The sequence below is a fragment of the Otolemur garnettii genome, unplaced genomic scaffold, assembly GCF_000181295.1.
Source record: "Otolemur garnettii isolate 467f Iridium unplaced genomic scaffold, OtoGar3 scaffold00002, whole genome shotgun sequence".
Classification (NCBI taxonomy): Eukaryota; Metazoa; Chordata; class Mammalia; order Primates; family Galagidae; genus Otolemur; species Otolemur garnettii.
The window spans coordinates 51,856,378-51,882,029 of NW_003852397.1; the positions used below are offsets into that span (position 1 = coordinate 51,856,378).

The 25,652-nt window shown below is 34.3% G+C and overlaps 1 non-coding gene across 1 annotated transcript; it reads right to left on the bottom strand.

Annotated features, from left to right (window-relative positions):
- Positions 1-22,213: 22,213 nt before the first annotated feature.
- LOC111725926 lies at positions 22,214-22,320 on the bottom strand. The gene has a single exon (XR_002773863.1). It is a non-coding gene; the product is annotated as a U6 spliceosomal RNA (small nuclear RNA).
- Positions 22,321-25,652: the final 3,332 nt, after the last annotated feature.

Consider the following 25,652-nt stretch of genomic DNA (forward strand, 5'->3'; position numbering starts at 1 on the left):
TCATTGCTAGTAAGCACGCAAGTGCCTTTTGGCACAGTTGCTGGATATAATAATTTCAGAATTAATTAATGGACTGTTTGTTCTATGGAGCCTGATACTAGGCAAGGCTAACTGGGACTAGACCTTTATACAATATTTATTGGGGTCTAGCCCAACTGGGGCCATGCAGAAACAGAGGAAGACAGCTTGTCATTACTGAGTATAAGATGAGCTCCTCAGTCTGAATTGTAAGAAGCGAAAGACTCAATCTGCTCAGCCATGTCTACTCTTAATTCCTCAACCCTAGGTGTAAAAACTACCCTCACAAAATATATGAGAGATATAGAATGAACACAACACACCTACAGGTGGAAAATTTAAAAATTCAGCAATATATGTGTACCTTCAGGCCCAGTTCATGAATGGATAAAATGATCCACATCACTGGAGTTGGTTTAATGAAGAAGACCAAATAGGACTTATTTTCAGAGATCATAGAATGAGTTCATCCTTAAAATCCTAACAAGTCATATATTTTCCATCTTTATAGAAGGAGCCCCACAGTGAGAATTCCTTTGTGTACTGACCCCAGCTGCTTCTAAATCACTTTCCTGGAAAACATCTTCATTAACATATAACTCATAGATCTCTTCACCCATTTAAAGTGTGTGATTCAATGTTTTGGGATAAACACAGGGGTAATAATCTTATGTTATTAAAATGTAAGCTGTTTAAGTTGTAGTAAAATATATGCAATTAAATTTACCATTCTAACTTCTTTTTTTATTGTTGGGGATTCATTAAGGGTACACAGAAACAGGTTACATTAATTGCTTTTGTTAGACAAGGACCCTCTTATGTTTGTGTCCCACCCCCCAAAAGTGAATCCTATCCCTTGACTCCCCCACCCCCCTCCTTCCCTTTTTCAACTGTCCCCATCCCCCACCCCCCACTGTGTATTAGGACCTTAATTGTCCTCATATCAGAATTGAGTACAGAGGATTCTTATTTCTCCACTCTTGTGATGCTTTACTAAGAATAGTGTGTTCCACATTCATCCAGCTTAATGCAAAGGATGTGAAGTCTCCAGCTTTTTTAGTGGCTGAGTAGTATCCCATGGTGTACATATACCATGGCTTGTTAATCCATTCTTATGTTGGTAGGCATTTAGGCTGTTTCCACATTTTGGTGATTGTAAATTGAGCTGCAATAAATAGTCTAGTACAAGTGTCCTTGTGATAAAATGATTTTTTTTCTTCTGGGTAGATGCCCAGCAGGGATTGCATGGTCAAATGGGAAGTCTAGCTTAAGTTCTTTGAGGATTCTCCACATGGCCTTCCAAAAAGTTTGTATTAGTTTGCAGTCCCACCAGCAGTGTAAAAGTATTCCCTTCTCTACACATCCACACCAGCATTTGCAGTTTTGAGAGTTTGTGATGTGGGTCATTTTCACTGGGGTAAGTGGATCTCAGGGTGGTTTTGATTTGCATTTCTCTAATTATTAGGGATGATAAGTATTTTTTTTTCATGTTTTTAAGCCATTCATCTATCTTCTTTAGAGAAAGTTCTATTCATTCTATTTTTAAGTATGTACTCTGTGGCATAAATTATATTCACAAAGCTGTACAAGCATTACTTCTCTGTATTTCGAATCTTTTTCCTCATATACAACATACAGAAACTCTGTGACCATTCTGAAATAACTCCCTATTTCTCTTTTCCAGACTACCCATTGGTAACTTCTGATCTACTTTCTATCTCTATGGATTTGCCTATATTAGTTATTTCTTGTAAGTAGAATCAAACAATTTTTTTTATTTTGCATCTGGCTTATCCTAATAATGTTTTCCAGATTCATCCATGTTGTAGCATGTGTCAGAATTTTCTTCATTTTTAAGACAGAGTAATATTCCTTTGTATGGAAATAAAATACTTTATTTTATTTGTTTATTTATTAGTTTATCTGTTGATGAACATTTGGGTTGTTTCCATCTTTAGCTGTTATAATATTGCTACAATGAACATTGATGCACAACTATCTATTGGGATCTCTGTTTTCAGTTCCTTTGGGTATATCCCCATGAATAGAATTGATGGGTTTTATGGCAATTGCATGTTTAGCTTTTTAAGGAAATGTTAACTGGTGTTCCTAGAGGCTACATCATTTTATATTTCTACCAGCATTGCATGAAAGTTCTAATTTCTTCATATCCTTGACAACACTTGTTATTTTGATCAATTTTTTAGACCATTCTAGGAGACAAGCAAAAGTTTCTCACTGTAACTTAAATTTGCATTTCTCCAGTGATTAGTGATCTTCTTATATGTTTATTGATCATTTATTCATCTTCTATGAAAAATATCTGTGTAAGCTCTTTGACCATTTTTTTCCCAAAATGAATAGAAGTTCTTATCTCAGGATGCTGTTTTGTTATTGAATGTAGGAGTTCTTTATATATTCTTGATATTAACCCCTTATCACATATGTAATTTCCAAATACCTTCTCCCATTCTGTCAGTCATATTTTTACACCTTCTTGATAGTTTCCCTGCTACACAAAAGTTTTTATTTCAATTAAATCTAACTTATATATTTATTTCTTTAAATAAATTTTAATAAAGCAGAAGTCAATATAAGAGTTAATTGGGGTATCTATTTTTTCACTTTTAAGAACATTATATGCTTCTCTAAAATTTAAGGCCTATGTTATAATTACCCATGGAAATGTCAGCCTGTTTCTCAACCAGGTGACCCAACATTTTTATACTTTTCTTTTGTCTAACAAACATTATTATTATTATTTTTTTTTTGAGACAGAACCTCAAGCTGTCCCCCTGGGTAGAGTGCCTTGGCATTACAGGTCACAGCAACCTCCAACTCCTGGGCTCAAGCGAGTCTCCTGCCTCCGCCTCCCAAGTAGCTGGGACCACAGGCGCCCGCCACAACGCCCGGCTATTTTTTGGTTGCAGCCGTCATTGTTGTTTGGCAGGTCTGGGCTGGGGATTCGAACCCGCCACCTTAGGTGTACGTGGCTGGCACCTTAGCCAGTTGAGCTATAGGCGCCGAGCTCAAACATTATTGATGTATAGAAATGTCTTAGCACTGCATTAGACATTGGAGGAAACAATAAAACACAAGATACAAAATATATCCAGTTTTACTCCTATTCTGAGAGATCTCACAGACTAGCAGGTGGGAGATTGGAGTGTGTTGTGTCCAAAGGCCATATACTTTCAGTGTTCTTACTAGGATTTAGTAGTTTTGTTGACTATTGTTTTTCTATTTGCTGCATCATTTTAAGACAATTCTATAAACTTTAAATAGTTGTTTATCATTACTTTCACAAATAAGTGACTGTATGCTGGGGAGAGGGTCTGCTGAGTTCCTTACTCCTCCAATCTGGGAGTCCACCCCTCTGTCAGTTATTTCTGATACATAGTTAAGTAAAATTGTTCTGCTTAATTGTCTTCTCTCAATTTAAAATTCATGAATAATTTCATCTTTTCTGCCCCGTTGATGGCCTTAAATATCATAATCTTAAATTTGGTAGAGAGTTACTCCTCCAGACATCCTGTCTTGGCCATAGTACTCTCAAACAACACTTCTATTTTAACTACTATAAAGATTTTAATTTTCCTAGTCCTTCCACATCTTTATTAATTTTCTCTCTGACTATGTAATTTACCCATCAAGGTGAAATAATGAAATATGATTTCATTATTCGTAAGTTAAGGTATCATCCTATACTCCATCAAGGAGGTTCCAAATCAATTGTTTATAAAATGAACATCATTGCCTTATTTAAAGAGGGTATCACTAGGGGGTTTAAAATCCTAGAGGAGAGAAAAATATTACTTTAATTGCATTACATTTAACTTTGACTTTAAATTGAGAGACATTCCTATCAATTTAAAGGCACTGAATTTCTTGACGATAGATAAATTTTTGAGTAACTTTCTTTGTATAAACATTCTATGTCCAGTATTTTTAGAAAACATTTGCTTGTTATGCTGTGGTTTAAAATTTTCCATAAACTGAGAACATCCTTAAGACTTGAACAAAATTAATAACAATGTTCACATAATAATTAACCCTTCACAACTATTCATTAAATATCTTTTTCACCCAAATAGTGTTCACGGTATGCATTAGGAGTTTCTTTCCTCTATTTCTTGTTTCTCCCCTGGTTGATTTCTGTTGAGTTTTACTTCCTGCTGTGCACATGTAGACTTATCAGTTAGTTCCTTTAATAGTGAGTATAGGTAGTATTTTTTTTTCATTCTTAAAATATTTCACTAGGGGAATAGTCTCCAGTTACATCCAGATTGTTGTGAAAGATATTAGTTTATCTTTTCATATTTGTTTTGGTTGAGTAGTATTCCATGGTACACAGATAGCACGTTTACTTAATCCACTCATAAGATTATTGATGAACATCTGGATTGACTCTACGTCTTTGCAATTGTTAATTGTGCTGCAATAAGCATTCAAGTGCAGATGTCTTTTGCATGAAACATCTTTTCCTTTCAGTATATATTCAATAATGGGATTGCAGGATCGACTGATAAGTCTGCTTTCAGTTTTTTGACAAATCTCAATACTGTATTCCATACAGATCATACTAATTTGCAGTACCATCAACAGTGTAGAAGTGTTCCTTTCTCTCTGCATCCAGGCCAGCATCTATTATTTGTGGTCTTTTTAATAAAATCCATTCTGACTAAGATAAGATGATGTATCACTGTGGTTTTAATTTGCATTTCCCTGATCATTAGTAACATTAAGCATTTTTTTTCATAATTTCATTGGTTATTTCTCTATCTTCTTTTGAAAAGCTTCTGTTATGTCTTTTGCTCACTTTTCTATAGGGTTGTTTGTTTTGTTCTTGCTAATTTGCTGTGTTCTTTGTAAATTCTGGTTATTAGCCCTTTATCTGATGTGTAGCTTATGAAAATATTCTCCCATTCTGTAGGTTGTCCATTTGCCCAGTTGATTGTTTCCTTAAATGTGCAGAAGCTTTTTAGTTTAGTTAAACCCTATTTATTTTTTGTTGTTCCGTGATTGCCACTGGGATCTTAGTCATAAATTCTTAGTCATAAAATCTAATATTTAGAAGAGTTTTTTTCTATCTTTTCTTCTAGAATTCTTATGGTTTCTTAGCATATGTCTAAGTCTTTTATTCATCTTGAATTAATTTTGGTGAGTGATGAGAGGTAAGGGTACTGTTTCTTCTGTGTGTGGCTATTCAGATTCAACTGCACATCAATTATAATAACAATGATAATGATAATAACTTACCAGGATCAGGTGGCTTCTTGTCTCTTTTTATCTTATTAATAAGTACCCACCCTTTTTCATCCCAATCAACATTTGTAAATGGCAATAATGTGAAAAGTATTTGGCTTGGTAATGCTGGGGATCAAAAGACAAATAGGATATGCATATGTTTTCCAGAACCTTACTATCACAGGTGAATCAGACAAAACATAAATCATAGACACACACACACACACCTCAAGCTATTATAAATTTTCTAAAAGATGTTTCACTATAGCACAAGATACCCTCTAACATCAATTGATGCTCTAACATCAATTGTGCAATGTCTGCCTCCTGATTCCATGCATAGTGCATGTTAGGAAAAACACATGATTCTTGGACATAGGAAGATGTGTCCCGAAAAATGTGATCTCAAGGGAGGGAGATGACAATCTGTTTCATAGAATGTTTACGAAAAGGAAGAGTAGCAGAGTAGGTGCTGCATTTGAGAATGGAGAAGGAAGTGCAGCCTCCTTTTAAATTTTTTGACATAAAACTATATATCTTCCTTCATATAGGCAAAAACATTTTATTGAACAAATACTGTGAAGAACATTCTCAAAGAATAATTATAGCTATTTGTTTCTGGCAAAACAGGTACAAATCTGCTTTTGAATTATTTAATTCACGTTAAACTTCTCTGTGGTTTCAATTTATCTGCATTTTCGTTCACATTTCAACCTAAATATTATTTGGACTTGGGTAAATTTAACACTGATGCCAACCTTCTGTATAGCTTTTTCCCCTAATAGCTCACGCCTCTATCGCTTCTGAGATAATCCACCAAAGCACCTGTAAAGACTGCTTTCCCAGATTTATTTGCTTGATTCCGAGTTAGTCTTCTACTGTGGAAACATTAAAACCAATCTAAACAATTTATTCAATAGATACAGTAATATTCAAGGAAAGTTCTCAACTGAAATTTCCATTCAACATAAATCAAGTCAACATTAAAAACAAAACAAAATAGAGCTAAGTTTGAATGTTAAAGGCAGAAACTGTGTTTTTTATTGCTTGTGTGTTTCTCAGTTATCAGTTCAGTGTTTTAAAATTGTATGCAATAGGCTTCTCAGAGACCAGGGCTCTACTTTTTTCTTATCATTGTGTTTTTCCACTCAGAAAGCAGATAATCAAGTTTCATTTTTTTCTTTCTACATTTAAAGTTATAGACCTTCAATTCACCTTCCAATGTCTAGATGAATCCTAAAATTGTTGAGAGTGTATTTTCCATAGCATAGGAATTCTCAATCTCTCCGACTTCCTAAAGAATCCTTATATCTGTAGGGGTTTTTTTTGCAGTTTTTGGCTGGGACTGGGTTTGAACCTGCCACCTCCAGCATATGGGGCAGGTGCCCTACTCCTTTAAGTCACAGGCGCCACCCTATATCTGTAGCTTTGAGTTTCCTTTATACTATTCAATTCAGATTCACTCTCATTAGAATAATAACCCCTCAAATTGATTTTTGCTATTGTTAAAACCCCAAATTGGAAATCTATGGAAAATCTCATAGTTGAATGTTTCTATCAATAAACATTTAAGAGAAAATCCATATTAAAAATCTGTAATGAGTAAAATACATGATATATTAATATCTTGCATTTTCTTTGCTTACAAAGTCCTCAGCTAGTATTTTACTTTAAAAAATTGTTTCTGATTCATGTGCCGTATTGCAGTTACTTATTTAATTTAGAATGAGGTGAATCCATCCTTCAATGTTTTTATTACTAGAATTTTGTTTCAGCTGTACCATGATCTATAATGTAAGTCAAAGAATAATTTCGAAGAAGACTATAGCTCACATTTGAGCTAAGTAAAATGTAGGTCCATTGAAAATACAATTAATGGGAAAGAAAACTGCTTAAGTATATTTCAGGGAAGCTACTAGAAGGTGAAAACTGGTACTTAAAATTTACCATTATCCCACTTTTTTTCCCAACTCAGCCTCATACACATGCTTTGCTAAACAGATCATGTTTAGCGTAGAAATAGTGAAGTTCTTAAATCTGTGGATTTCTATAGATTGCCATATCATCACTATAACTAACCTGAGCCCCGGATGACAAGAAGTGTGAAGAGAAAAAGAGGACAACCTCAAATCTATTGGGGGATCCTTTATACTTGAGTCTCTGCTATTATCTATAGGTATTTATACCAGTAATCCCTACACTTTTTAAATAAGGCAAAATAGCAAAGAGGTATGTAATAAATACATAGCAAATCAGTTATCAACCCACTAAAGGAATTTTTCATTTGGGGCATTTGAGAATGCTGAGGTATTCCTTTTCCTGCTTTGTGATGCATGGATAACATACACAATGCTGACGAGAAACCCTGCCAATCTGGCACCTCCAGATGGTTGGGAGATGGGAATTTATAAATTGGATTGCTAACTTTTCCAAATACATCATACATTTCCTGGTCATTTTTCTCCTTATAATATGCCTCATTAAGTGAAAAGTTTTAAAGACAGTTGGATAAATTGTGCATACACTGGTATCCAGGTGTCCTGAATAATGTGGCTTAGCTTCTCCATGATTCTGACTTAAAGACGGGCATTTTCTCAGGCACTTGGACATCCTATTCTCTGAGTCTTTCAACATTAATACATATAACATATGATGTAGTTTGCATTTGTCTTCTCAGGAAGAACTGCAGATCATTATATCGATTTGGGAATATTAAAGTTCTCTTCTCATATTATGTCATTGAGTTAAATCCCTTGATATTTTTATAGTTTTTTCACATTATAGACATAAAGGTAAATTTTGACCAACTTGCTTATTCTTATTTACAAAAATTCCATTTACAGGAATGCACAGGTAACCTTTGTTTTGTAGGCCATGAATCCCATAATAGAGTTTTATTAACAGCTACAAAACAGAATTCTACAACCTACCTCCCATCCAGGCAAATAGCCATTTTACAATATTTCCTTTTCCTTTTTTTTTTTTTGAGTTTATTTTGTTTTATTTTTAAACTAACTTATTTTATTTTACTTTTTTTAGTAAGTCAAATACACATAGATCATGAATACATTAATGCATATGTGGGGTACAATTTTTATACAATCTGACGTGGTTACATCAAACCAATCAACATTGTTATGAAAGATAGAACATGACTATAGCCCAGGATAAAGGAGAGAAATATTTCCTTTTTCAATGAATACGCACCTACTTTATGATTTATGATAGCACAATAGGGCCAGGACTAGGCCAAAGAAAATGAAGTATTCAGGTGCACTTCTTAAGAGGGTAAGTGTAAACTTTAAGAGGATAGCAAAATCTCAAAAATTAAGGTAATACTGGTGTAAATTTTAAGGGGGTAGCAAAATCTTAGCACCTGAAATAATATCTTAATGCAATTTCTTAGTGCAATATTTTAAATTATCAAAAATAATGCAAAAATCATAATAAATAAAATGTCAGAATTTTAAACAAAGGTAAAGTCCAAATCACTTGTACACAATCCTGTCGCACTTGCTTTATCCTAGAACTTGACATCATGGTAAAAACATCTGCTTGTCTTGCCCCAAATTTCACTTTAATGGCAAAAAACTTATTTTAATTATGAAACCCAACAAATTATAATATAAGAACCCCAGAAATGCTCAGAGCTAAATCAACAAACATGAAGACAAAAATAAAAAGATAATAATCAATAAATGTAAAAGAAAATCTGACATCAACAAATGTGAAGAACAAGAAAAATCTGACAGAGAAGAGTGCATGTCAAACATTTTAATATTTGTTTCTAAATTATTTCAATTTAAATTAATCCTTATTTCCTTCCATGTGTTTTATGTAAAAAGGCATTTTCATCATTAAAAAATTCAAATAACAGAGAAGAGTCTAGATGAGAGGAAAAGACCAGGATGAACAAATAGAACAACCAATACTGCATAAAATAAGAGAATAATTCAAGGAACAAATTATTAATATGATAGATTCTAGGAGATATACATAAAAAGTAAGAACAGAGTGCACTGGAAAACAGTAAATAACAAATAATTTTCTTTCGTAATTAAAAAAGAAAAACATCTTAGAAATTAGCATGATAGTTGCCAAAATCATTTAAAAAATTAGCTCTTTAGAGTTGACATCTAAATTATTTAACTGAAAAAAAAATTCATTCATATACCAAGAATCCAGATTAAAAATGCAAGGAGTACTTACCAAAATAATTCAAGATAAAACAACTTTGCCTAAAATCCATCCCCTCATCAAAAGTCAGTCAGCACTTCTGGAATGTTTTTTGTGATGAGTGACACATAAACCCAACATTCTCTTACCTTTGCTTCACCATCTTTTGGCTTCCAAGTTTCACTGTTTACATGGATCAGCTTTCAGATGACAAAAAGAGAGAAATGGGATAGACCATTACATATTTACACCAAGTCGTACGCAAAGGACACTCATAGCTCCTTTTAACTTCCCATTGTCCAGAACAAGTCATAAAGGCCCGAACTATATGATAGGGGTGCTGGCAAATTATGTTTTACTGTGTTCTAGTGGGAAATAAAATGGTTTTATAATTATATAAGCTTTATATACAGTAGAAGAAGATAGAGAATTTGTGACAGTAATTTAGTGATGGTGAGGGAAATATTCACATAGTCCATCACCCTTAGCATGGGAATCCTAACTGAGAAGAACAGAAATAATGCAGGGAAGAAATAATAAAAAATATAAAAAAAATTAGAAGGGAAATGTTTGGAAGTAAAGAAACAGCTATTGTATGAGAGGTAACATGCTGGGTGAAAAGTGAGATTAACGAAGCACTGTCCACACGTACACACACTGAAATTCCATAACCTCAGAGATAAAGAGAAAACTCTAAAAGCTTCCAGAGGGCAACAGGAAATTATTCACAAGGAAAATATTAAGCACGCAGTTATTCACTGTTCCAATAACACCAGATACAGAAAAAATTGAAGAAGATCCTCAAATTCTGAGGGTGAAGAAACTACTTTAAACCTAGAGTTCTATACCCAGTCAAATGTGAGAGCAAAGTAAAGATATTTTATTCATGACAAAGTTTAGCATGTTCATTATCTAAGTGCATTTTATAAACGTATTCATACGGATGTAATTCAGCAAAATTAAAAGTAATGTAACACAAGGAATGACGTCCGCTACAATGAACAATGATAACCGAGCATAATACAAAATAAGAAGGCTAGAAAAAAGAAGTGCAATGTAACCACTGAAATATGTGCACCGTTTATGTTGATAACTTTAAGAAGTTATAGGATGTAGAATACATTTTCTTCTACGTGGTTTCAAACGCACAATTTCATTGATCTATGAATATGATACAAATGTATATAATGATATTATTTTGAATGTCATTATTATTTTAAAACCAAAATATAAACAAAGCACAAAAAATGTAAGGCTGTTTAACCAAAAAGAACATATATACAATAAAACTTTTCAATGTAAAATATGATATTTATAATAATTGGAAATGTGGAGGACAGGTGGATGAAATAATAAAGGTTTTACTTCCTACTCTTTTATATCAGAAAATTAGTAGGTACTTTGAAAGCTTGATAGATCTAAAATAAGAATTAAAGCTTGGCATTTAACTAGAAATGTCAATCTTTGCAAAGCGTAATGTATCCAATAATATTTGAAATAGAAGGTGGAAGGGAAAAAGTGGGAAGGTGAGAAGTAATGTATTAATACATTTTCTTTTTTCTTTTCTTTTCTTTTCTTTTCTTTTGAGACAGAGTCTCACTATGTGGCCCTCAGAAGAGAGCAGTGGTGTCATGATTCACAGTAACCTTATACTCTTGGGCTCAAGACTCAAGAGATTCTCTTGTCTCAGATTCCCAAGTGGCTAGGACTATAGGCACCCACCACAAGAACAGATTATTATTATTATTATTATTTTTAGAGATGGGATCTCACTCCTGCTCAGGCTGGTCTTAAACTCCTGAGCTGTGGCAATCCACCCACTGTGGCTTCCCAGAGTGCTGGGATTACAGGCATCAGCCACTGTTCCCAGCCTTTCATTAATACATTTACTAAAGCAGGGAGATAATGTTTTTCTGTCTAGAAAACAGAAAAGAAAGTATATATAATATGAATGCATAACATAAAATATACAAGACATATTGTATAATTTTTTTTTTTTTTGAGACAGATTCTCACTATGTTGCCCTGGGTAGAGTGCTGTGGTGTCACAGCTCATAGCAACCTCCAGCTCTTGGGCTTAAGCAATTGTCTTGCCTCAGCCTCCATTTTAACCAAATGAAAACCAAAACCAAAAATGTTTACAGTATTTTTTTCCCTAGATAATGGAGTTAAAGGAAAACTTTTTAAAATTATACTTTCCCCTGAAGAGTCAGAATTTTTAAATTTTGAATATGTTTAATTTTAAAATAAATCAAAATGAAGTTACACAAATACTATCCCAAAATAATGTGAGTAGTCCTCAGGATTTTTTCTATATAATTACAGAGACCTAGTCATTTTTCTTATGAAGTCAGATGCTCCATTTATAATTTTATGTGACCTGGGGACATTCATTAATAATTCTTGGTTTTAGCCACATGGCATTTTCAAAAGATAGGTGCTATAAGATTAAACAGTATTCATTTAAGTACATTGTGTCCATTCTTCTTCCTAACCCTTCATCATTTTATACCCAGTTGAAAGAAATGCTAAGATTGATGATATAAATTGTAAAAGGAAATAGTTTTAAAAAGTGAGGTAAACCACTGCTTTGTTAAGGCAGGTGTGAAAAAAAAAAAAAAAACAGGAGAAAACTAATCTCCAAGGGGAGAAATTTGGAAATATTAAAAATGTAAAGTTTTAAGAAGCATGAAGACATACTGAATCCCAAATGGGATATTAGAAGTATTTAATACTTTGACTCAAGATGGTTTTGTTGCTCTAGTAAGTCTTGCACTCAAAAACCAAAGTTAACTTTCTGTCCTGGACTATTACTAAACACTTTTTTATTTATACCAATAAATAAATATAAATAAACATATATAAATAATATATATTACATATAATAAATATATATAAATAAATATAACTATACTATATGTAATTTTTAATTTTAAACATATATGAAGAGGTTGTAATCTTCACATTTCTTAAAAGAATACAAATGTCATACATGTGTTGTAATGATCAGATCTTTCCAAAATTTCAGTTTTGATTGTATCCATGACAGATACTTGTGGAATTAAATAATTTCAATTTAAAGTTCTTGAATTTTAAATAATTCTGGGTGTTTAAAGAAATGGGGGAATGTAGCCTGAGTCACATGGCATGCAGCTGCGACTTCTGACTTTTTTTTTTCTCTGTCAGTAATTAGGAAGATCAAATAGGAGCAGAGCTCACAGTCCCTCGGATCACGAGCCCTTCTCACAGAGCGGTAAACTAGTCTTTCTTGGAAAGCAGTAATTTGCCACCAATCGAATCTTGTAACATATGCACTAGTCTCTTAGGGAAAACGGAATCTTGGTAAAAATTGTCTGTGCCTATAAAAGGGAAAAACTTAACTTCCCCACTATGGAACACTGACCTCATTTGTTTAAAGTCTGCACTTTCCAAGTGACCATCCTCAAGATTTGTATGCAAATGAATTGTATACTTAATCATATTTTCTGCATCTCATTATTTAAAGTTGACACATTTATTTTTGGTTTTGCTTTCATTTTTATCTTTATAGAGATTAAGATTCTTATAACTTCCCTTTTTGGTTGACAATTTTTATTGTTATTAGTTGCATTTCATTAGTTTGGTCTGTTGAAGTTTGTTTTAAGGCTTTCTGTTGGATGTGTAAACTCATTATGAGTAAGTAAAAGAAGGCTTTTAGCAAAACATAAAATTTACACATAGATCCATTAATTCAGCCTTATTAATTATGTTATTCAGACCTGCTATCAGTGAATACTTCCATTTTATTTATTTCAATTTTTCCTTGAAATCTTGAGTTATTTATTTAAATTGATGTGACCTGTGATGCCCATAGATGGGTCCAAGTTATATATTTTACCTGTATCATTTTAAAGTATCTATTTTTCATCATTTTTTATATTTTAGCCCCAAATCATCTTAATTGACTTATCATATTATAACAGTCATTTTTGTCAACATAAACAAGTATTTTCTAAAATTAATTAATTTTTTTTTGAGACAGAGCCTCAAGCTATTGCCCTGGGTAGAGTGCTGTAGCATCACAGCTCACAGCAACCTCCAATTCCTGGGCTCAAGCGAGTCTCTTGCCTCCACCTCCCAAGTAGCTGGGACTATAGGTGCCGGCCACAACACCCAGCTATTTTTTGGTTGCAGACGTCATTGTTGTTTGACAGGTCAGGGCTAGATTCGAACCCACCAGCTCAGGTGTACATGGCTGGTGCCTTTGCTGCTTGAGCCACAGGCACCGAGCCTAAAATTAATTTTTTAATTTTGAAATTTCAAATACATAATTTACATATATTTTTTCTCTATTTAACATAAAGTGTCCGTTTAATATCTAAGCCAATTTGGTTATTTTAGTATATGCAAATTTTTCCTTTATATTTATTCGTTACATTTATATTTTGAACGAACTCTGCCTTTATTTCCTCTTTTACAGTCTTTTTGACTGCAAAGCCGATATTTTACTATATGATTTTTCCTCCTGTTGCTTTGTGGTATGCTCATGTTTGAATGAGGACTTAACTCCCACTAATTTGAAAGACACAGATTTCTTTTAGAACTTCTAATAGTTGCTATTATGATGGGAACGTTTTAAACCATCTAGTTTCTAATATAGCAGTCAGAATGAGGTACAGCAGGGACCCACTTAGAGGGCTTCTGGTGTGTCTCGACCATGGAAATAAAGCAAAAGTCTTGAGTCCCTCCAGGGGAAATTCTAGGCAGTAGCTAGTCTTGAAAAATAAATGAGCAACCTGATAAGCAAGAAGATGCTAAGGAATAGTGTCCCAAGCAAGCTAGAGTCACAAGGTGTTTGGGTTCCTTGTAAACACTAAAAGATAACATTTTGTGTTCTTGAGGTTTTTCAGAAAACCTCACCAGAGAGAAAATGCTGACCTACAGTATCATATCGATCTCAGATAAGGGGGAAGGGAGGGAGTAACTCTAATCTTTATTCTTCATTCTAAATTTCTTCCTGAGGAGCCTGGAGTGAGTCACATAAACAGACAAAACTTACGTATAACATACATGTATTGATTTATGATTTTGTCTGTAACTTCTGCTTTCCTGGAATGTACCCCACCTTTAGAAACCCTTACTTGTAAATCACTGGGGAATTTGGATCTTAACTCTTAGCTCTCTGTTCTTTCTTGGTGCCCTGCAATAAGGACATTTTATTTTTTCTAAATTAATTCATTTAAGAATTGTCCATGTATTAATTGTACAAAAATGTTGCTATAATGTGATGCTGTCTTTTGATCTTACAATTTTAAAACTCAGAAACTTTTTTTAACTTCTTTTTTTAAATTTCCTTGCTTATTTTTTATTTTTATTTCTTTGCTTTTTGTTGTTGTTGTTTTGAGACAGAGTCCCACCCTATGCCCTGAGCAGAGTGCAATGGTGTCATAGCTCATTGCAACCTAAGACTCGGGCTGTGGGCATCCTGCTGCCTCAGCCTCTGGAAGCCCCTGGGATTACAGGTACTTGCTATGGTCCCTGACTGGGTTTTTCATTCTTTTAGGAGGAAAGGCACGTCTCAAACTCCCGAGCTCAAGTAATTCTCCCTCCTCAGCCTCCCACAGTGCTGGAATCATAGGCATGAGCCACTGTGCCCGGCCCTATACTTTTAAAAAATGTAATTCTATGATGTTTGTACTTGTTAAATAGTTCAAAATTATTTCAAAAATTATTGATCTAAGAATTAAATTACCTTTTTTATTATGTCATATACACATAGATCATGAATACATTTATGCGTATGTGGGGTACAAAGTGTTGATTTTATTAGAGCCGCTGTCTCTAACCTCAGGCTGTGGACTGGGACCTGTCTGTGGCCCCTTAGGAGAAGGACTGCACATGAGGAGGTGAGTGACTGGTGGGCTTCATCTGTATTTACAACCTCTCCCCATTGCTCTCATCACTGTCTGAGCTCTGCCTCCTATCAGATCAGTGGCAGCACAAGATTCTCAAAGGCGTGCGAACCCTACTGTAAACTGTTCATGCAAGGGGTCTAGGTGGTGGTCCTTATGGGACTCCATACCTGATAATCTGAGGTGGAGCTGAGGCAGTGATGTTGGCACTAAGACCAACTAGTTGCAAGTAAACAGGCTCACTGATTCTGCATTATGGTGAGTTGTATAATCATCTTATTATATATTCCAATGTAATAATAATAACAATAAAGTATACAATACATATAATGTGCTTGAATCATCCAAAACTACCCCCCAACACCCTGGTCAGTGAAGAAAAATTTGCATGCCATGAAACTTATCCCTGGTGCCAAAAAGGTTAGGAACCATTATATTAAAGTATTTCTTTTTATTATGTGCCTCAATTCTTTCCTATTTTATTTATTTTAGAACTATTTTTATATATCTGATTATGTATTCCTATTTTTGTTTGCAACTCATAGAAAATATTGTGCTGTCCAGTACTGAGAGTTGCAATTCTGTTTTGTCCACTTTATATATAGAACTATCCCACATGTTCATGTTTATATCTACATAGCTAAATTTTGCATATTTAGAAATTCAGTGGCTTGTGAAAAGGAGAAAGCCATTGCCAAAAGGATTTCACAGGATGCAACTTGGTCTCCTTATCCCCAAAAGTCAGGTGGAACGCATGTCTCTCCCCTAATTAATGGGCCATTTCTCCCTCTGTCTCTCTCTCAGTTAGTTTGCCTCTTTTCCCTCTGCAACAGCACTATCAATAGTTGGACTTTCTTCTCCAAGCTCCCATGCCGGTGAAGATGGCTATGTTAACTGACACTAACAGCTCCTCAAGTGGACAGCTTTTGTAAGCGCACTTCTGGTTGGAATTTACCCCTATCAATCTGCCCCCTTGCCCCGTTCTAACTGTAGCCACACTGGTTATAACTTCCCTGCTGTCTGCCACCTTCACACTTCTCCTGTTCTTCTGACTCCAAGGAGTTAGCGATGCTCATATATCATCACTGGAAGTTGCTTTTGCTATCATCAAATGGCATGGATAAATCTAATAACACCTGTTGACAGCCCAGACTTGCTCCCAATTTCTCTTGATTTAGGATTGCAAAGTTATCATCTTAAACCATCATTCTTCCCCAATGGGCTTTACCTTTGCATCTATGCAATTGCTGCCCCTCCAAACTCTCTTGGTCCTATCATAATTGTACAATGGCTTCAAAAAATACTCGAAAGCTTATTGCTTAAATACTATTCTCTTTAATTTGTTGGGTCATTTCAGTGGGCACTTGGAAGCGAAGAAAGGTAAATGTGGGACAGTCTCTATTTTGCTCTGAAGGTATCTTCGATTTCTATAAAAAACAACTCACAAACTTTCACATAGAACTAATTATTTCTTCAAAATCCACATCCACATCATTTCTCATCTCAGCCCAGAAGGAAGAAGAAGGAGTAGAAAGGAAAGGAGAAGAAAAGATATGAAATGATATGAAAATAAAGTTGATCATCGAAGTACTAACCTCTATTTCAGAGCTGAAAACATCCTGCAAAACCTAACTTCTTATACTATGTTGCCATCCCCTTGGCTAATCGTCAACTCATGGATAAGTTAAACATGATATATTTTATTTGATGAAAAACATTCTTCATTGTGACTACAGAAAATGTCAACCTTCCCACCACGCATACACATAAACATTTTGTAAGTGACTTTACAAAATGTTGTTCTTCAAAAGCTATCATCCTGAAAAGCAGACCTCTTGAAAGTTTGTCATTTTTTAAAATATACACTTAATAAGTTATACCATTTTTAACTTAATGTCAATACATGTGAATTTTTTAAAAAGCAAGTGGAGGGTATGGTTATAGAATTAGAGACAATTTGGATTTTGGTAACTATTAGGAATCACCCACCAGCCCCAAGCCCTAAATGTGGATGCCCATAGGAGGTCCAAGAGGGACATACTGTGTGAACAGGAAGTAGTCTTCAAATCTGGATCAACCAATCTCAATAAGTCTGAGGTCCAATCTGTGTTCAGGTCACCCAAAGAAAAGTAATCATGATCCAACTGTCATTCAACAAATGACAAAACTGATGTCTTCAGATGGGAGATTATACTGCAATTGCCAGTGTTATTTTTACACTATTGAACATCTAGAAGACTAGATGTTTATAAAAATAAAACTTGTCCTAGATATTATATATACATTGTTTTTTAATTCTTACATTCACTTATCAAGGAAAATAATTTTATTTGCATATTTAAGATAAGGGAATTTCTGAATAGAAGAAAAATTTGGACCCCCGAGGGAAACAGAAATGGTAAGAAAATATAATTTCATATTTTTATTAAGAGGGGAGTGAGGAGTATTTCTGTGGTTCCTTCAAAGGCTGATCTCTACATCTGAGCCTGGAAGAAAGAACACAGTATCACCTCGTGATAATCTCTAAGTCAATGTAATTAGTCTCACCCTGAGAAAAATTGCATTGTTTAATTTTATATAAATTAACACCTTAGCTATAAGTCCACTGAAGTTAAATTTTGACATCTAAAGGTATTCTTTTAATCATCTTGCAGTAAAAAAGAATATAAGTTTGGAGGTTCTTCATATGGAAGCTAGACAGAAGAAAGTCTTTCTGACTACACAATCTGCTCAATGCAGGCTATGTGAAGGAGATTGGATAATTCCTATTCATGAAAGTCTAGATAGAACAGTCAGAACATGGAAAACTACAAAGCCTGAAATACTATCAGATGCTGACTGAAAGAAACAGGAATTTTACAACCTTATGTAACAAGAAGTAGAGAGAGAAAGTAGGTCAAGAACAAGTTAATAGATTGAATTAAAGATGTCAGAACTTCTACTCAGATTCTCTGTGACTTTCCCCTCAAGATTCTAAGACAGCTGCTGGCTAGCAAGCCTTATCGTCTAAAAACAGGAGGTGGGTTGCATGTGAGTATGGACGGATCTTAGATTTGTGTGTCTCCTTAGGTGTGAAGACAGTTTTCCAGAAGCCTTCATAACACTTTGCATATACGCCTCATTGACAAGAGTTGGGTTTCATGTCCATACCAAGATAATCACTGGCCAAGCTTCTGGAATTCCTATGGGCAGTTCACGTGAATCAACATCCAACATATGGAACTGAAAAGTAGTACACAAAACAAAGAAGAAAAGCCCGAGAAAGCAGTATCTGAAAAGCCATTAGGTATCGCCCTGTCTAAATGCAGAAGAGCAAAAAATGACCACTCAAAGATTTTAGAAATAAGTTTCATGTTTCCTATTCATTTCTAATGCAATTTCTTGTCCAAAATTATTAAAATTGATACATTTTTTCCTATTTCACCATATTAATTCTTATAAATACATACCTTATACATTTTTGTAATTAATTAGTTTTCATTCTGAATTTTTTTTTTTCTCAGCGGGACTAAGATTGCTAACACACTATCTAAAATAGCCATGATTAAATGCAACTATAATTTTTATAGTTGAGATGACACACAACATCCTGGTTGGTAAAGCTCTCATTTAAGTAAATAATGAAATATTATTAATTAGTCTTTTTCACTCATTTCCTTTTCAGATAAAGCTTTCAATTCAGGGGCATCCATAGTCTCAGTTAATTTTAAAACTTCAGGACTGAAAAAGCCCAGTAATTTAGAAAAAAGAAATGTGTGGATTCATTTTGTTTCTACTGATTGAAATATATTGGTTTTTAGAGGAAATGTCTTTTGGTTCCAAATTATGTATATTGTACAGCCTCTGTATGTATTTTCCAAGTGATTTAAATGAATTTGAATCAGCTCATTAGGTTCCAGACTGGTGCTGAACATAATGACTCATTCCTAAATTAATATTGTCTACCCTGAACTACTCCTGTCTAAATCACTTTAATCACTAGAAAGATTCATACTTTTCAAAAGGATGGCCACATTCAAATGAATTCTGCAACAGTTCATTAGGTAATGATGTCATTTCTGGTCCCTGGGTCAGCAAATGTGTTCCTGCTTGGCTTTAAAAATGGACTGACTGTGAGCAGATAAACAGGTACTTTGTATGCATTTGACATTCATACATGCACAGAAGGGAGGCATTATGTTGGCATGAAATGTTTCAATTTGGGACATTGCTATGTTTCAGATTCAGCCTCATTTCTTTTTTTCTTTTCTTAGCTTAGCAGCTTTATAGGACACATGTTCCTGTCTTTCAGAAGCAGTTGAGGTGTCAAATACTTTGTCATATCTCACTGACTCTAGGCCATTACAAAGGAGAGTCTAGCTGTGCTCTAGCTGGGGCACAATGTAAAGCATCCTCAGGAAGAGTTAGTTATATTAGATGCTAAAAAGTGGTGTATGCTAATTCAGGCTACTTGCAGAAAACTTTGCAAGCAAAAGACAAGATCATAACCTCAGGGAATAGCAAGTAAATAGTCTCAACTTTTCCCTCCCACTCTCCCTTGGATTTTCAACGATAACAACAACAAAATGACCAAGTGGGAACTGAATGAGTTTGACATCATGGCATATTGATGAGTTAACTTTGGAATCCACCGTGGTTCTAGAATGGGTATCCAGGAATAAATGTCAATTCTACATTAATCAACAGGAAAAGTGTATCCTGCCCTATCCTGGGAGGTTCTCCTTCAGATGAGACGCAAAGGGACTAGCAACTTAGGGTCACAGTGCCAGAAATAAGATAAGTGCGTTAATAGTAGCCTTAATAGTGAACTCACTAATTAACTAGTCTATTAATTCATCAAAAAACATTTAATATGTGAAACTTCTGTTTAGTACTTACTGTGAGCTATCATAATATAAAACTAAGATTTTAAAAATAGTATATACAATTTAATATTTACAACAATTCTACAGAGTATTTTTTTTTACTCCATTTTATAGATAAGGGAATTTAGAGATGTCAGATAACCTGCCTAATTCCTTAAAATAGTAAGGGCAAGAAATGGGATTTAAAGTAGGTCTGTGCAATTACAAACCATCCTCATTCCTTTATTTGCTGCTGTCTTTTATACTAAACTGGAGAAGGTAGAGTGGAGGGTGCAAGAGATAGAAAAATTATTACTTATTCAAGGGAACCACCTAGTAGTCTAGTTGCCTATTGTAATGGAACCAATGACTCCAAAACCGACTGGCATAAAACATCAATATCATTATAGTAAGAGACTCTGTGAGACAAAAATATGGAAAAGACACATGCAGGACAGGTAGTATCTGCTTCATGATGTCTTAAATGAGATCTCAAAGTCTGAGGAGTCAAAGCTTAAGGTGTCACTCAGTGTGGTTAGGTACTAGAATCCCTTTAGAAATGTCTTCATTGCAAGTTTGATGATTGACATGGCAATCTACTGAGAGCCCAGCTGGTATTTTCAGATGATAATTTTTCTCATCTGAAAATCTCAGATGTGGCATTCACACATTGCCTTTCCATGTGGCCTGGGTTACCTCACGATGGCTCTGTTCAACTGAGCATTCCAGGAGAAGCAAGAAGATGATGAATTAGCTTTTTGTAACCTATTCTGGAAAGTCAAAATTTCACTTCTACTCTGGTCACAAGTCTGCCTAGATTCCAGAAGAGACTATAGACACACCTCTCAGTGAGAAAAGGGTCAAAGTTCTATTGAAGAGTGTGAAGGGTGGAGCTATTGTTAAGGTTGTCTTCATTAAATGAAATTTGTTACACTCTTTACTTCATTAAAATCCTACAAAGAAACAAGTAGCTCAGAGATCATTAAGCAAGTAACCAAGACTCCAGACATTTCCACAGGCATAATGAAGATCCCATGTAAAACTCTAGAATGGAATTCTAAGCAGAATATTTAGGGTACCATTCTGCTGAGCTGATGGTTATTTTCCATTTGATCCTTTTCTTTCAATCAGGAACTTAATTTTATTTTATATACCTTTTTGCATATAACAAAATATAACGAGTGATCCAGAAAAACTGTCAGTTTTTCTTTATATTAATTGGAAGAAATGGTTTGAGGCAAGATATATAGGATAAACTTGCAAAAGAAAGCTCCTAGCTAACGTGTGAAATACAAGTACTATTGGTGAGAACACACAGCATTAAAAACCGGAAAAACAGGTTCTGTTATGAACTTATTTTGTGATAATTTTCTACTAACTTTTTACAAAGTTTATAATTACATTAAGATGTAGAACGTGGAGGTATTTCAATAATGTGACTCTAATTTCAGCTAATGCATTTTTCCCTCTTTCAGGAGAGATTAAAATGGAGAAATCTCTTTCCAAACAGCCATCTCTCCAAAGTCATGCAGAGAATGGCAAAGTACAAAACATCTATAAAGGTCAATAAAGGCATGTTATTAGAAGTAAGCAAAGTGGTTGGCAAGAGGTAAGAACTTTCTTTCTTTGAGACAGAGCCTCAAGCTGTCCCCCCGGGTAGAGTGCTGTGGCTCACAGCTCACAGCAACCTCCAACTCCTGGGCTCAGGTGAGTCTCCTGCCTCAGCCAACCAAGTAGCTGGGACAACAGGCACCCGCCACAACGCCCGGCTAAAGAGCTTTCTTTATACAAAAATTATAGCAAGAAGGGATAAATGTAAATGATATTTGTGTGTACGTATAAGGAAGGGGGAGAAGGGAGATGGAGAGAGAAAGAGAGCGATCACCTAGAAGTGTCGTGCTACAAGAATACATTAATCATTGCTCTTCAGATAATTCGTGCTTGTGGAAAAATGATCCTAATGTTTCCTAACATGCTAAAAGTTTTACAGAAGATAAAAATATAGATTTTAAGTATAAAATCATGCTAATTTTTTTCTTTCATATGGAAAACTTCACGAATTTACGTGTCATCCTTGAGCTGGGTCCATGCTAATCTTCTCTGTATGGTTCCAATTTTAGTATATGTGCTGCTGAAGCAAGCACAAATCATGCTAATTTTTAAATATTGATGGCAAATTCACTTTATATAAAATGTTCTGTTGTCCCATAGCACAATAGTTTGAATAACACTTCATTTCCCCTGCTTTATCTTCCTTTAGAAGTATTACCACATTGCACTAGAAACCTCTATGTCTGAGTCAGTAGCTTGGTGATAAAAATGTATTAAGGGTAGGAATATACAAGTATTCAGTCCTCCATCACTGAGAACAAACAAAATTTGACACCCATGGGTAGTAAATAATGTGAGAAAAATCTTCAATTCTTCACAGATCTGGACAGCATCAAAACATGTATTCAATTGGGCCAATTGTGTTATAATAAATCATTGTGGAAAATAATGTATAGACATGCAATTGTAAAAAGATTTAAACAAAAAGACTTATACATGCTGATATATCAAAGTTTCTCTCTTGCTTCCCTACCTCCAGCTACTTTTACAGAGATGAGTACTATTTACATTTACATATGTGCATTTCAACTTTTTATATGCCATTATGTACGTGTATGTTTAACATAATGTAGGTATCACATACAGGTAGGTATCACTTACATGAGGTCTGACAAGTTCACAGACTTGCCACCTTGCACTTACATTGGCAGCACTGTAGAAACAACTCAGTAAAATTTCATTACCTTGGCATATCAGTGTCTCACAGCTGTGTTTGTGTCGTTATATGGCAGTATGTTTTGGGTGGCATTCATTATTGTTATGTGTCCTTGTGTGCTGTCATGAGAATGTTAGAAATTGAATTAAAGCCACAAACAAACATTAAATTTCTTGTTAAACTTGGCAAAAATGGAATTAAAATCAGGGACATGTTAGTCTAAGTTTTATGGGGATAACGCCACGAAGAAAAAGGCAGTGTACAAATAAAGGGATTAAATGTTTTTCTGAGGGAAGAGAAAGGTCACTGATAAAGAGAGGTCAGGGAGGTCAGTAAGAAGCAGAACTTACAAAAACATTGAAAAATTTGTTGAATTTGGTGTCAAAATTATCAGCTGCCTGGGTGAAAACATAGCAGACTATACCAACATCAAAAGAGAAATACTCAGGAGAATCTTAACTGAAAATCCTAAGGTGAGAAAGGTATGTGCAAAAATGGCCCTGAAGGAGCTCAGTGGTGAACTCCTTTTCAGTGATGAACAAAAGCAAGAATCAAAACCTTCCAAGACATTTTGGAGAGGCAAGATGATATTTTGGCCATGATATCTCACTGGTGGTGAAACATGGGTGAACCAATAGGACCCAGAAACAAAGTGTTAAAGGGCACAGTGGAAGTCAGCCAATTCTCTATGACTAAAACATTTCCATCCGTCAAAATCAAGAGTCAAAATGATGTTGCTAACCTTGTTTGATTGATATCAGAGGGATTGCTCATTGTTAATTTGTACCAACTGGACAAATAGTTCATCAAGTTTACTATTTGGAAGGGCTGAAAAGGCCTCATGGAAAAGTTAGATGAAAACTACCTGAACTTTTGGCCAACTCATGGCTCTTGTATCATGACAATGCACCAGCTCACATGTCACTGTTTGTGAAGGAGTTTTTAGCCAGTAAAAAAATAGCTGCATTGGAATAACCTCCCTACTCACTTGATCTGATCTCCAATGGCTTTTTCCTTTACTGAAAGATAATGGAAATCTGGAAAGGAAGATGTTTTGATGACATTTAGGACATCAAAGGCAACATAATGACAGCTCTTATGGCCATTCAAGAAAAAGGCATCTAAAATTGCTTTGAAGGGTGAACTAGCCACTGTTGTTGGTGCATAGCTACCCAAGGGGAGTACTTCAAAGGTGACCACAGTGATATTCAGCAATGAGATACATAACACTTCTATTAGGATAAGTTTGCAAACTTAATTGTCAGACATGGTATATAAGATCCAAATGAATTTTATATATTGTTCTGAAATCAGCTTTTTTCTCACTTAAAGATAAGTGCTTGATCATTTTCCATTCCAGTATGCATTTATTCTTTTTCAAGTTTGTATATTATCTTATATTGTCATATGTTTAAAACATAATTTCCATATTGATAAAAATTTAACTATATTATATATATATATATAATTTCTGATTAATATGGTTACAAATGTGTACATTACATTTTTTTCATTATATCATAAATTTCAAGTTGTAGTTGAACTTTTCACCCAGAGGGCTATTTAAAATGTCTCTAGTATTCCTCTTACAAATAAACCTTTAATAACCTTACGTGTGCTATTTATGCACATGTAAACATATTTGTGTATTTCTAGATACATTTTGTTGGTTAAAAGGAATGAATTCTTTAAAAATATCAAATTCATTAAATATTAAATTGATATTACTAATGCCTGCTAGTCTTCCTTTTAAATGCTTAATAAATTTAATATTCCAACATAAGTAAAAGAGAATATAACTTTTTTCTTACAGTCTTACAGACATAGATATTCTCAAATTCGAATTTTGTCCAATATAATGAATTAAAATGATACTTTGTCATTAATTTATGTTTCTCCCTGAATGTTAATGATTTTAGACATTGTTTTATATTTTATTTGTAGTTTCCTTTCTGTGATGTACCTGTACATGCCATAGTTGTGCAATCATCTATAGACGTCTTTATTAATTTTAGTAGCTTTTTATATATTGTACATAACCAAAATTTCTTTTTTCATATTCCAGCTTTACTTAGGCATAATAGACAAATAAAAATTGTATATATTTAAGAGGTATAACACTATAGTTTAGGATACATATACTTTATGAAATGATTAGAAGAATAAGGCAAATTGATGTATCCATCACTACTCATAGTTACCTTTTCCTTGTGATGAAAATACTTAAGATCTCACCATAAGTTATACTTAACATCTCTCTTAGCGAATTTAAAATATACAACATATTTTTAACTATAGTCACTATGTTCTACATTTGGTCTCCAGAACTTATCACTGAAATTTTGCACTCTGCCTAGATACTCCCCATTTCTCCCAAAGTTTGAGAGTTGATAACTGTTATGAGCCTTGAGTTGGACGTTTTAGAATCCACATAAAAGTGAGATTAGTGGTATAAGTTTCACTATGTCTGGCTTATTTCACATATCATAATATGCTCCAGGTTTATCAATATTGTTGTAAGTGACAGGATTCCCTTATTTTTTAAGACTGAATAATATTCTGTTTTAATATTCTATCACATTTTCTTTGTCCATTTACCTGTTGTAGGAAACTGAGGACCAGGCTTATGGGAGCTGTCACCAGTGCTTGAGGGAGGCGCTGGGAATGGGACAATCTCCAAGCCGACATGGAGATGTTTTAACCACCTGG